The following is a 14,140-nucleotide window of genomic DNA, read 5'->3' as shown; positions in this document are numbered from 1 at the left end:
ATACTTGGAGGAGGAGAGCCATTCTAAGAAAAAACAGTATGTGCAAAGCATGATGTTGTAGTTCAAGCTGCTGTTAAGCCATATCATAGACTGTGACGCTTAAATAACAAACCACACTCATGAGTTAATTACCTCCCAACAACCCCATCTCCAAATACCATCACGCTGAGGATTAGGATTTCAATATATGAATTTGCTAGGGGATTCAAACATTCAGTCCCTATCATGTGGGCATTAGGAAAAAGAAGTTCATTGTACAACAACAGGTAAAATGGAGGTGAGGAAAGAAGAGTGAGGGATTAGGTGGACCGTGAGGGCCATTCATGAAAGGCTTCGCATGCCAGGCAAAGACTTGTTATCAAGCAGATAGGGAATAGTGGGAGAATTTTGAATAGAGGAGTTATGTCCTCAGTCTGATAATTCGGAAAGATTGATTTGGCATCAGCAGAAAGAAGAGAGAAACAGGATATAAAAGTTGATCTAGAAGCCTGAGGAGTAAGCATTCCATGGACCAGGGGAAAGGTAATGACAGCTTGAACCCAGGAGTGGCAGTGGACAGGAAAACAAGTGGAGGTGTATGAGAAAGTGTCTGGAGGTTCATGATCAGACGTGGATATGGAGGGATGATGAAAGAAGGCACTAGGTGATCTAGGGTGAATCCCAAGTTTCTGGCATGGAATACTGGAAGAAAGGTTGAGCTATAAATCAAGGAAGGAAATACAGGAAATATAGCAGTTTAGGAAAGTGATGAGGACATATTTTGAAGTAATTAAAAATTAATTGGTGTAATTCACATACCATTAGAATCTACCTTTTTTTAAATTGAAGTATAATTGTTTTACAATGTTGTGTTAGTTTCTGGTGTATAAGGAAGTAAATCAGCTATGTGTATACATGTATCCCCTCCCTCTTGAGACTCCCTCTCAGCCCCCCATCCCTCCTCTCTAGGTCATCACAGAGCACGGAGCTGAGCTACCTATGCTAGACAGCAGCTTCCCACTAGCTGAATCTATTCTCTAGAACCTACCTTTTTAAAGTGTGTTCTTAGTATATTCACAAGGAATTTGGTGTATTCCAGAACATTTTCATCACCCCCAAATGGAAACCCTGAAGTCTTCTCAGTTGCTCCCTCCTCCTCCCTTCCCTCAGCCCCTGGCAACTGTTACTAATAGTTTACTTTCTGTCTCTACCTGCTAGATTCACCTATTCTGGACATTTCATGTAAGTGGAATTTACAATATATGACCTTTAAATATTTACAGTGGCCTTTATAATTTATAATATATGGCCATATATATACAGCATATGGCCTTTTTGTCTGGCTTCTTTTACTTAGCATTATATTTAGAAGGTTTATCCTTATAACATGTATCAGTACTTCATTTCTTTCTATGACTAAGTAATATTCCATTGTATAGATACACCTCGTTTTGTTTTTCCATTCATCAGTTCATGGACATTTGGGTTGTTTTACTTTGGTGCTATTGTCAATATTACTTCTATGAATTTTTTCTATTACTTCTACAAACTTTTTGTAGACATACGTTTTCAATTCTCTTGGGTATATACCCAGGAGTGAATTTTCTCAACCATATGGTAACTCTAAGTTTTTGTGGAGCTGCAAAACTGTTTTCCCAAAGTGGCTTCTTCATTTTACATTTCCACTAGCAATATATGATGGTAAGAAATGCAAACTTACCCTGAAGTTAAGTAGAACTCTCCCAGAGTCACTCATTATTAAGGAGCAGAGCCTAGATGTTATCCCAAGCGTGCCTCTCTCCAGAGTCCAATCTGTCCTCCCCAGCCTCTGGGATCTAATACCTGATGGCCTGAGGTGGAATTGATGTAATAATAATAGAAATAAAGTGCACAATAAATGTAATGTGCTTGAATAATCCCCAAACCACCCCTCCCACCACCACATCTGTGGAATAATTGTCTTCCTTGAAACTGGTCCCTCGTGTGAAAAAGGTTGGGGACTGCTGCTATACAGTATATCACATAGCTGGAGTCACTGATGCAGAGGTGGGGATTGAATATTGTGATTGTGGATGAGTTTACATGGAGAGCTTGAGGCAAAATGGAAAGTCACGGAGACTGCAAACCCCCAGCAGTGGAAGATCCTGCACATCAGACTGGGAAGTGTGACCAGAGGCATAGGAGGCAAATCAGGGGAGAGAAGATGGCAGGAAAATCATCCGAGGGGAGAATTTTAGGGTGAGTGTGGTCACGAGGTAACACAGGGCAGCTGAGCCTTGACATAATTTGTGACAGAATGCACTGACTTCTCTACCAGAGTGTTTTTGGAGAGGTGTAGAGGTTGGGAGTGGAGGGAGAATTGACTTTGACTGGCTGAAGAGGGGGTGAAATCAAGCCAGCAAATTCTACTTGACTGTGGAGGATGGGGACAGAGGAGAGATGGCCAATGGACAGCTTACGTTCTTTGAGGCCGGGAAAAACATTTCATGTTTACTTAAACTGCTAACGATTTAGTTCCAATTCATCAGTTCCTCCCTTGTTTTATAACTGTGCCAACCAAATCCTTACTCCCGTTTCTTTGCCTCTTCTAACTCTTTAACAGTGACTTTGTAAAAAGCTATCTTCTTCTCCCTCTCTCTTTCTTTCCCCTCCTTTGTCTCTCTAACTAAATATATCTATCACTTTCATGTTTCCAGAAGCTACACAATTTCTGAAGGTTTATTTGGCATATGGAGCTTCTCTTGTAGCTCAGTCAGTAAAAAATCTGCCTGCAATGCAAGAGATCTGGGTTCGATTTGGATAGGGAACCAGTGCTGTCGACCTCTAAACTTACTTGAGAATTCCAGAAGTTCTTTTTAGTGTTTTTGACAGATCTTCACCAATCTCCTTGTCCTCCATGTATAAATCTACGAGTAATCCATTTATAGTATTGTTCTAATGTGGAAATATATTCTAAATTCTGAATAACAAATTTTCAAATATAGCTTAGAACATTTCATAATTTTAGGACTTCGTTTTTTTCCTGTTGTGTTTAATGCCCTTAAAATCTCTTCAAATGAAGGCTGTTTTTGGTCTGATGGGGAAGGCAGAGTCATGTTATTTCTCCCATGTTAGGGATGATAAAAGTGAACTGTAGAGAAATTAAGCGGGACCAAAGATAGGACTGAAATTTACTGTTCACTCATGCTTTCTCTTGTTGGTATGTACTGCAATCTCTTCTCAGGAATAAGGTGAAATTAGCTAATGTCTTAGATGGGAGAAAGAGATATCACCACCTCTTGAGATTTGCTTTTCTTTGACAGAAAGAAAGAAACATTGCAGTAGGAGAAAACTCTGAAATAAAAGAATCATTAAGTGGTGACTTCTAATTATAGGCTTCAAGCTGTGTATGTTTGATTGAGAATACAGAAATAATTTTTAAAAAAGCATTTTGGGGAGGTTACAATAGTTTACTTTTAATTTGTTCCAATAAAAAGTGTACCTTCAAATCCTTGATTCAGGGGTAGTTTCAAACTGACACTTGGAGAGAGTGGGACAAATTAAGAGAATAGCATAGAAACGTACACATTACCATACATAACATAGATAGCAAGTGAGAATTTGCTGTGTAAAACTAGGAGCTCAACCCAGTGTTCTGTGACAACCTAGAGGGATGGGATGGGAGGGATGTGGGAGGGGGTTCAGGAAGGAGGGGATATATGTATACCTGTGGCTGATTCATACTGAGGGGCAGCAGAGGCCAACACTGAAGCAATTGTCTTCTAATAATTGTATTTTGTTCTATACTTCTTAATATTGTATAATTATAATCTCTGATAATTAAAAAAATAAAAAATGGAAATAAAGTTTTCATAACACTAAAAAAAACGAATGCTATAAGCATATGAGTTCTGAGCAAGTGCAAAAGATTTTCACTTATATATGTATGGCTGGTTCACTTTACTGTATAGTAGGAACTAGCACAACATTGTAAATCAACCATACTCCAATAAAACTTAATTAAAAAATAAATATAAACTAAATGGCAACCCACTCCAGTATTCTTGCCTGTAGAATCCCATGGACAGAGGAGCCTGGCAGGCTTCAGTCCAAGGGGTCGCAAGAGTCGGACACAACTTAGCGACTAAACCACCACCACCAAAGTTTTAGAAAAAAATTTCACTTGTATGAGAACATTGTACAGTTCACTTGAAAAGGAGAAATTAATACTACATCTTCAAGTAGGTCTGTATCTCAGTAAACAAAATTAGCATCCAAATGGAGTAAGAAATCTAGTTTTTAAAGCTTATCAGTGTAAGTAATAAAATTAAATAAATAATGATAATGATCAAGCGTTGTACAGTCCCTATCTTTTTGTGGTATATTCATTACTTATACGGAGAAGGCAATGGCACCCCACTCCAGTACTCTTGCCTGGAAAATCCCATGGACGGAGGAGCCTGGTAGGCTGCAGTCCACGGGGTCGCTAAGAGTTGGACACAACTGAGCGACTTCCCTTTCACTTTTCACTTTCATGCATTGGAGAAGGAAATGGCAACCCACTCCAGTGTTCTTGCCTGGAGAATCCCAGGGACGGGGGAGCCTGGTGGGCTGCCGTCTATGGGGTCGCACAGAGTCGGACACGACTGAAGCAACTTAGCAGCAGCAGCAGCAGCAGCATTACTTATATGTTTTTTAAATCTTCAAAATTCAACTCGAACCTGCTCAGCCCCAATCATTTTACTTTTAACAGTTCTTATTCCAAATACTGTCTTCTGTGTGTTCTTATTCTTTTTTCACATGATGCTAAGTTTTGATAGCAGATTGGTAATATTCGTCTCCTGCCCAATTCTAAAATCATGCTCATAATTCTAGCCACTTTGCTATCTGACACCAGTGAATTTTGCTTGTGTTTTCTGTTTTTGTTTGTGACCCATAAATTCAGTACTCTCAGGTATCTCCTCTTTGAGGAAGACTACCTAAATCTCTTTGGTTAAATTTGGTCCAATTCCTAGGCTCCTATAATGTCTTGGGCATATGTCTCTGATACTGGACTTAACACTGTTTTATAATCAGTTTATAATGGGTCTCCCTTACAGGGATGTGGGTCTTTATGAGCATCTCTTTATACCTTCAACCCATAGCACAGTGCTGAACATTTAATAGGTAAGTAGTAATCACTGGCCTTTTTGCTCAATCAAATAAATGCCTGTCTCTGAAAGCATGGAGACAATTTGAAGGCAATATTTCATTGTGTTATCTTCTTGCTGCATTCCTTTGTAACAACTTAGAACTCAGGTTTTGAAATCCTCTCCCAGTCCCTTCAGAGACAGGCAGCTTCCACTCCCAGCTCCAAGTGGTGATAGGTAAGAGAGAGATTTTATTCTCCAGACTGTGTCTTCTGTTCACATTCTCTTGCTTCTCAGTGGTGGTCTGTGTAATGTCTTCATTCCTTTGGAGTCTCTTTTTTATAAATTCTGTTCCCTGAGATTGTCAATTGAGTCTCAGTGGGAGGACACCAGAGTTTTACTTAACCCATGCCAGTTACTGAGAATGTCCTCCTGCTCATGGTGGGTTCACAGGTATGAGGATGTTAGTGTTGGCAACAAGTACTAAACAGAAGTTAATAACTAGCTCAGAGCTCATCCCACAAGGCCTCCTTGCATTTTCTTTTGGTAACAAATAACAGAATTTTGTTGCTGTTGTTCAGCCACTAAGTCATGCCTGACTCTTTGCCACCCCATGGACTGCAGCACGCCATGCTCCACTATCTCCTGGAGTTTGCTCAAATTCATGTCCACTGAGTCGGTAATGCCATCTAACCATCTCATCTTCTGTCGCCCCCTTCTCCTCCTGCCTTCAATCTTTCCCAGCATCAGGCTGTCTTCCCAGAGTCAACTGTTCTTTTTAGCTGCATTTTATTTATTGCTGGATTTCTTTGGTGGGGTCTGGCCTTCCAGAATCCACTGGGTTAAAGTGCTCAGCACAGTGACTGGATTGTAGTACCCAAAAAGATGACTTCCTCTTCCTCCTTCTCCTCCATCATCATCATCATACACTCACTCTAAGGTGAATAAGCAATCAAAGGGTAAGGGAATATGACTTTATTTAAAGGCATTTGGAACCAGGTCTTTCCAAAGTACTAGTGCCACAGACAGGATTGATATGAATATGTTTTTGGCATCTTCAGGAGAAGAAAGTATTGATCCTTAAAGAAAAAACCCCATTTCCCCAAAGTTTAAAGTGTTAACTTCTGAGCTAAGCATCTCCTATTTCTGGGTCTTTTTTGGGGGATATTTACAATTTGAATACTGGGATTGCCATAGCCCTTCTGTGTGGGTGAATGTGTCCATCTAGAAACTATCTGACTGCAAATACCTAACATGTGTATATGTTAATACTCTTCCATGTTCATCTACAGCCAAATGCAAGGAAAATACCCCCTTGGTTTGGACTTTAGAGTTCACTGCATTTTTAAAATTTTTATTTTTTAATTGAAGGATAATTGCTTTACAATACTGTACTGATTTCTGACAGACATCAACATGAATTAGCCATAGGTATACATATATCCCCTCCCACTTACCACCCCATCCCACCCCTCTAGGTGGTCACAGAGCCCTGGCTTGAGTTCTCTTCCACTGCATTTATTGCTATAACTTCTTCAAGACTTTAATTTTTCATTCAACTCATGTCAGGTGGCTGCAAATATGTTAGTTTTGTTGTCAATATTAAATATTGTTAACCAAGAAAGAATAAATAAAATGCAGTTTAACCTTTTAACCAATACTTAATTGTTACCAAAAAATGCTATGAGGACTTGTGAGATGAGCTCTGAGATGGTTACTGACTTCCGTTCAGTGTTTGGTACCAGTGAGTCCCTAAATTGTCGAGCTTGCTGTAATAATGATTGTTATTCATTTTCAGACAATGGTGCCAGTGATAGAATGCTTAGAAGCTAAGCAAAGGGAACAGTAAACATTTGTTCTAGATAATGCCTAAAAATTGATCTAACAGGCAAGCATTAGCAACAGCTAACATTTGTCTGGATAGTGAAAAGAATATAAATTTTGGAGTCAGATGGACTTAGCTCTCGATTTAACTAGTAATATGGACAAATAATTTCACCTCTCTAGGCCTCAATTTCCTCCTCTATGAAATGGTTATAATAATACCTAGCTTTCAGGGTGTTATAAGATTTAAACCTAATATAGGTAATTTCCCCAACATTATGTCTATCACATTATATGCCCCAACTTAGTATTTGTATAAGTTATTATTATTTTGCTTTCTAAAATCCAGGACAACATTGATTATTAATGCTCCATTAATTTAGTAAAAGCTCTTTGTAGGAAAAAAAATAAATAAGCAAAACAAATAAAAATCTCATTGTGACACTAAATAAACCTGTCTAAGTCAAAAATGAAAAAAATTGCTTTTATATTTGAGAGATTCAATATTATCCATGATTATTGCTTCTGGTCAGTCTTAAGTAGAATTTGGAAATATTGATCCACTGTCTGTAAATGTGGGATACTTTCTTCTATGGGTCATCATTGTGGCCCATTTAAAATGCTTTAACTTTGCTAGTAGCACTAGGCTCATTTTCTAAGTTCATACTATCATACTTTCTAAGTTGCTTTGTGATAGAATCAACCCTGACATTACTGGCATTGAGACTTTAACAGAGCACTTGAGGAAAAGTAACTGATTGAAGGAAATAAAGTAGAAAGATAAGTTCCTAGAACTCAGAGTTGACGTTGAAAGAAATGAAAAAGAAAATTAAAAGAAGACCAACACAGAAATAATCAAAGAATGCTAAATCTGAATAGTCAGCAATAGTAATGTGTCTTGTGACATATGACCTTTTAAAAAGTAACAGATAATGAAACCATTGGGGATTGGGCATGGTGGGTCCGAGACACAGAAATCTTGACTAGGAAGGTAGAGAACATGGGAATGAGAGGCTGAGGTTGAAGTTGCCAGATGAAATTTCCTGGAGCAAGTCAAAGTGTGGTAGGTAAATTATTTCTTTATTATAGTTTCCTTTCCAATAGTATCTGTCTCCCTCTTCCCTGTTGTAAGCAAAGCTAGGTGAGATGGGAGCAGAGACCCATGCCCTCATATGGAAACCATTCAGAAAATGCCAACCATGCTTTAGCTCTGAGGTTTATACTTACAGAAACTTATGTGACTAGATGATAACAGTAGAAACTCAGAACTGTCTGCTCCATACAGAAGAAGATCAATATTTGATCTTCTTGTATTGACATGAGTAAGTAATGTCACCCAAGGAACAAGGAACACTAAACTTCCTCTTAAAACAAACTCCAGAAGAAGAGAAAATCAGCCTTTTATTCTTGATGAAAATAATCTCAATACTTCTGATTTATTTCTCCTGATCTTACACAGTATCTTTTGTTTATTTTCTCCTCTGGGTAAACCTCAGATCTGCTTCCATCAGACCTTCCAGCGGATGACCTTGTCTCCGTCTTTTAGAGTAAATAGAAGTCACTAGACAGGAAGTTCCTTGACTTCCTGCTATCAAAAGGACAAATATGCCTGTATCTATACCTGTTTTTTCCTTTCCATGCCTTTACATTGAAAGAGGCAACTTTCTGTTTTATCCAAGGTAAATCCCTCCACCTGGGCATAGTCCATCACTCTCGTCTTCCCAGAGACCTTGTTATATAAGTTCTTTTTCTCCTGCCCCTTAAATTTCCCTTTCTACTGATGCTTAGCACTTAAACATGTAACAGATATCCAGAAGCTAACTCAACATTCCCCTTAATATGTCTCATACATCTCTAACTCAACACATTCAAAAGTGCATTCATTGTTTACTGTCCTCTCCATGAACTTCCTACTCCTTCCCCCATTCCTTCATTTCTCAGTCTCAGGGAAATGGTCCATAACCCAATCAAATGTCTAGCTGGAAATCTGGAAATTATCCCTGATTCCTCCTTTCTACTCATTCCCCATAGCCAACAGATCAGCAAATCTTGTTGGATCTATCTTCAAAATATGCTCTGTGACCAATCATGTCTCTCCATTTTCACTGCCACACATTGGTTTAGATAACCATTATCTCTTGCATGGATAGTTATAATTGACTATGCACTGGTCATTAGTGTAGGTTTTTACTAATTTCTTCTCCATATTGCAGCTGAAAGAATCTTTTAAAAAATCAAAACTTGATCATACCATTCTCCTACTCACCATTAAAACAATGGATTCTCATTGCCTTTCAGATAAAGCCCAAACTCCTTAATATATAAGACTTAATATAATAAGGCTCATCTCTTGCCCCGTTCAATACATCAGTCATTCTAAATATCTTTTAACTTTTCTTTTCTTTTTTTTTAAAAAATTTTATTTATTTTTATTTATTTTTTTTTTCAGTGGGTTTTGTCATACATTGATATGAATCAGCCATAGAGTTACACGTATTCCCCATCCCAATCCCCCCTCCCACCTCCCTCTCCACCCGATTCCTCTGGGCCTTCCCAGCCCACCAGGCCCGAGCACTTGACTCATGCATCCCACCTGGGCTGGTGATCTGTTTCACCATAGATAATATACATGCTGTTCTTTCGAAACATCCCACCCTCACCTTCTCCCACAGAGTTCAAAAGTCTGTTCTGTACTTCTGTGTCTCTTTTTCTGTTTTGCATATAGGGTTATCATTACCATCTTTCTAAATTCCATATATATGTGTTAGTATACTCTAATGGTCTTTGTCTTTCTGGCTTACTTCACTCTGTATAATGGGCTCCAGTTTCATCCATCTCATTAGAACTGATTCAAATGAATTCTTTTTAACGGCTGAGTAATATTCCATGGTGTATATGTACCACAGTTTCCTTATCCGTTCGTCTGCTGATGGGCATCTAGGTTGCTTCCATGTCCTGGCTATTATAAACAGTGCTGCGATGAACATTGGGGTGCACGTGTCTCTTTCAGATCTGGATTCCTCAGTGTGTATGCCCAGAAGTGGTATTGCTGGGTCATATGGCAGTTCTATGTCCAGTTTTTTAAGAAATCTCCACACTGTTCTTTTAACTTTTCTTAATCGCCATCATCCTACCCACACTTGGCCTGTCTAAAACTCCTCTGACTCCTAGACTGTCTTAGTGTTTCAGCCCTTCACAGGATACTTTAATTTCTTATTTAATTCTTTGCTGGAGTATAAGAGCAAGAATTATGTTTGTCTTGTTCATCAGTTTATCCTTCTCTTTGCTTGTCTCCAACTTTTTCTACCAGCCACTCAAGTGTACCTTGCTTGGTATCTGGTGTCTAGTAGATACTCAATAAGTATAGGGTTAGCCACAAAATTCATTTGGGTTTTTCTATACGATCTTACAAAAACCTAAATGAACTTTTGAGCCAACCCGATATTTGTCATGACTTACTTGGTGCCTCAGATGGTAAAGAATCTGCCTGCAATGCAAGAGCCCCAGGTTCAAACCCTGGGTCAAGAAGATCCCCTGGAGAATCCCCTATCCACTCCAGTATTCTTGCCTGGAGAATTCCATGGACAGAGAAATCTGGTGGGCTTACAGTCCATGGGGTTGGACACAACTGAGCGACTAACATTTTCACTTAACACTTACTTACAATATTTGTCAAATAAATTAACTATCTTTCATAGTTTTATCATTTCTCTTATTGAACTCAATCTTGATTCTACTGTGGAGTCTCAGTGAATATAATCATAGTACTTTTAAAATTTCATGTCTCTGTAGAGAAAGGAAGATTAAGCTTGAGTGTTGCCAGAATTACAAATGCTGTGACACCTTAGTTGTTAAAACTTAAAGTGTAAAAGTTTGTAATACCTACCCCTCATTTTAGCAAAGGATTTAGGCTTTTGGAGCAATCCCCTTGTCTCCATATGAAGGTCGTATGAGTGTGGGAACGTACTTATGGTTACTTATATGTTTAGACAATATCTGCCATTAGGAGGGAAGAATCTTCAAGAGATTTCTTTTGTCTTTTCTTGCAACAGAGATAGTGCTATAGACAAGCCCAGGTTGGATGCTTGAGACAAGTGCTCGGGCCTGGTGCACTGGGAAGACCCAGAGGGATCGGGTGGAGAGGGAGGTGGGGGTGGGGGGGGATCAGGATGGGGAATACATGTAAATCCATGGCTGATTCATGTCAATGTATGACAAAACCATTGCAATATTGTAAAGTAATTAGCCTCCAACTAATAAAAATTTTAAAAAAAGACTATCTTTGGAAGTTCTAATATGGCCAATATAATTTCAACACTATTCCTTGAATACGTACTAGATGTAATATTTCACCTTATAAATTCTGCAATCCTAGAGCTACAGGCAACCAACCTTTGCTGTTATTCTGGCATGTTTCCTAGACACTGTCTGGGAGTTTAGTCTACAACGTCTATGACAGTCATTACCTTCCTTTGGCCTCAGCACTTTCAGGACTGGGATTCCATTGCTGATGAGGCTGCCTGCCTCACTACTGGACGCCTAGTGTCACAGTATTTTTTCCTCCTATTTCCTTCTCCTTTCGCTAGATTAACATCTCTCTTCCTGTACTTCTAAACATTGATCTCCTATAATACTTCACCTTAAGTCCTCAACTTAAATGCTTTTAAATATGGGAAGGGAAGAGGAACTGTGTACAGAGGGAGACACCTTCCCAAGCACCCAGTTTTTTGCAAGATTGACGGTGCGTGCTTTTTATGTTACCTTCTAACTCAAACAGTCTAGTAATTAGCGTCAATGGCATTTCACTCAGAATGGTAACAACATTTTACTCAAAGTAGTAAAACTCTCCCCATTTGTCTATCTAATATTGAAACATAATTTTGGAAAACTAAATGCTCTGAGTCAAGAGTCTGGGACTCTTAAGATCTGTCCATGTATAGTTGCATGGAGTTGGCTCCTTTGCACAATCTCTAACATTGACAGCATCATTCTTATTTTCCTAAGCCACCTCACAAGGATTTTTTGGGTCTTCACAAGTCACATTAATGAAAGTCTTTTGCTGCGTGAAGACATCATGGCCTTTGGAAATCACACCCAACAGAAGTCTGTTGTTCTTTTGAAGTGAGACTTTCTCTCTTAGAAAGAATTCAAGCTCTGGGGAAATTTTGACTTATTGTGTCCTTTTCAAACTTGTAAAAAATGTTTATGCTGGGGAGCAGTAATTTTCACTGAAGCCAGAGAGTACCTATCAACACAAAAGCAAGTCCAGAGCCATCAGAGGACTAAACAACATGGACTAAAATAACATTGACATTCTCATTGAGACTGTCAGAAGTGATTTAGAATAGTTTCATGATCACCACAACAAATTGTTTTAGAGATTTACAGAGATTTACTAACATTCAAAAGTCAATGTTTGGAAATTCTTAATGAGTGATCTACCCATAGACGTATATTTGGACTAAGATAATATTCTACATTGTGTATAAATTTTGCATTTGTCACACTTGTAGGTTTTTTGGGCTGCATAGGGTCTTAGTTGCAGCATGCTGGAGGGCTTAGCTGCTGTGAGGGCTTCTTTCCAGTTCCTTCACGGGCTTAGTTGTCTCATGGCATGAGAAATCTTAGTTCCTTGACCAGGGGTTGAACCCATGTCCCCTGCATTGGAAGGTGGATTCTTAACCATTGGGCTACCAGGGAAGTCCTCCAGACTTGTAGCTTTTAATTGGCTGGAATTTATTTTATTTTATTTTTAAAAAACAATTTGATCTTAAAAATATCATGGCACCAAATAACTATTTCAACTGTATTGTCTTTTTAATTAATTTTGTGGGTGATGTTTAGACAAAAATCTCAAAACCACTTCTAACTGAAGGATTTTGAAAATGCTTTAACACAACGGATTATTTGGGGCTCCTATTATTTAACTCTGGGGATTTATTTCTGTTCTTTTATCAGGTTCTCCAAAGTACTTATTATTTGTGTTGGGTAAACCAATTCAACAGACTGCATCCTCAATACATTTGCCAGTAATGAAAACTGCCCTTAATATTCTTTCATGTCTGGATATCTATCTGTGTAAGACCAATAGGTAAGTATTTCTTTAAACTATTGTAGATTATGTAAGAAACTTGCCAAAATAATTACGAGAGAAAAACTAAAAGAAATATACCATGGTATTAACAAGAATTCTTTGGATGATGGAATTGTGGATAATGATTTTTCTTTCCTTTTTAATTACTGTCCTATTTTAAATGATGAATGTATATTGCCTTTGCAATAAAGAAACTGTACTTTTGAAAAAATAGTTGTAGACACAATAATATCCACAGAAATGAAATAAGATCTCAGGTACATATGTAGGTGATAGAATTCTAAACAGGGACACAGTTACATCTACTGACTGCAGAAACAGATTGTAACTGGAGAGCCTCGTCCATCTGGCTCTCATGGACTGATTCTTTGCAGATCACAAATTTAACTACAAATATGGTGACAGGTCTTTGGTGCCAGATTACTTCTAACCCTTTGGGAAAAGTCAATACCTTCCCCAGACAGATTAGCTGAATAATTTTGGTTTTGCTCTCAGAATTAGTTTAATTAATCTAGGTTGTTTGGTTCTAAGTAATACATTTACTCTTCATTAGCAAGCATTAACAAAATTAAAAAAAAAAAAAAGCCTGTTTATTGAGGGCAGGAGGAGAAGGGGACGACAGAGGATGAGATGGTTGGATAGCATCACTGACTCAATGAACATGGGTTTGGGTAGACTTCGGCAGTTGGTGATGGACAGGAAGGCCTGGGGTGCTGCGGTTCATGGGGTTGCAAAGAGTCGGACATGACTGAGCGACTGAACTGAACTGATACAGGAAGGTAATCAAACTTATCAATTGTCCAGTGTTGACTTTTCGTGGGGTTGACAGAATTTACACTAAGAAAATCAGAAAAATTCTGCCCCAAAATGTCCTGGAAGAGGTACCCAGTTCTTATTATCAATGAAGTATAGGCAGATCCTATCATATCTAGAAAGCTGCAGAAAATCTAGAAAACTTCTTTTCCAGTAGTGTTTACTAAAAGCTGCTACTAAACTAGCTACAGTTTAGTAGCTTTTAGTACTAAAACAAACTAGAAAACAACGTCTTAAAATTTTATGGTATCCACTCTTCCAAGTATATACATGTTTAAAGACCAGCTTTTTATCATTTTTATTTTACTCATTTTTTATTCAT

At 38.3% G+C, this 14,140-nt stretch overlaps 1 protein-coding gene across 1 annotated transcript in view; it reads left to right on the top strand.

The window, feature by feature from the left end:
• Window positions 1–14,140, top strand: part of RASGRP3 (RAS guanyl releasing protein 3) — a 112,439-nt gene that overhangs the window by 52,625 nt on the left and 45,674 nt on the right. The window contains exon 2 of the mRNA XM_065929443.1: window positions 12,870–13,002. The gene's annotated coding sequence lies outside the window, so the exon portion shown is untranslated. The remainder of the gene's footprint in view (window positions 1–12,869; window positions 13,003–14,140) is intronic.

The sequence above is a fragment of the Muntiacus reevesi genome, chromosome 3 (assembly GCF_963930625.1).
Source record: "Muntiacus reevesi chromosome 3, mMunRee1.1, whole genome shotgun sequence".
In the NCBI taxonomy this organism is placed as follows: Eukaryota; Metazoa; Chordata; class Mammalia; order Artiodactyla; family Cervidae; genus Muntiacus; species Muntiacus reevesi.
The sequence above is the reverse complement of the archived record's forward strand: the minus strand, read 5'-3'. Positions and strand labels throughout refer to the sequence as shown.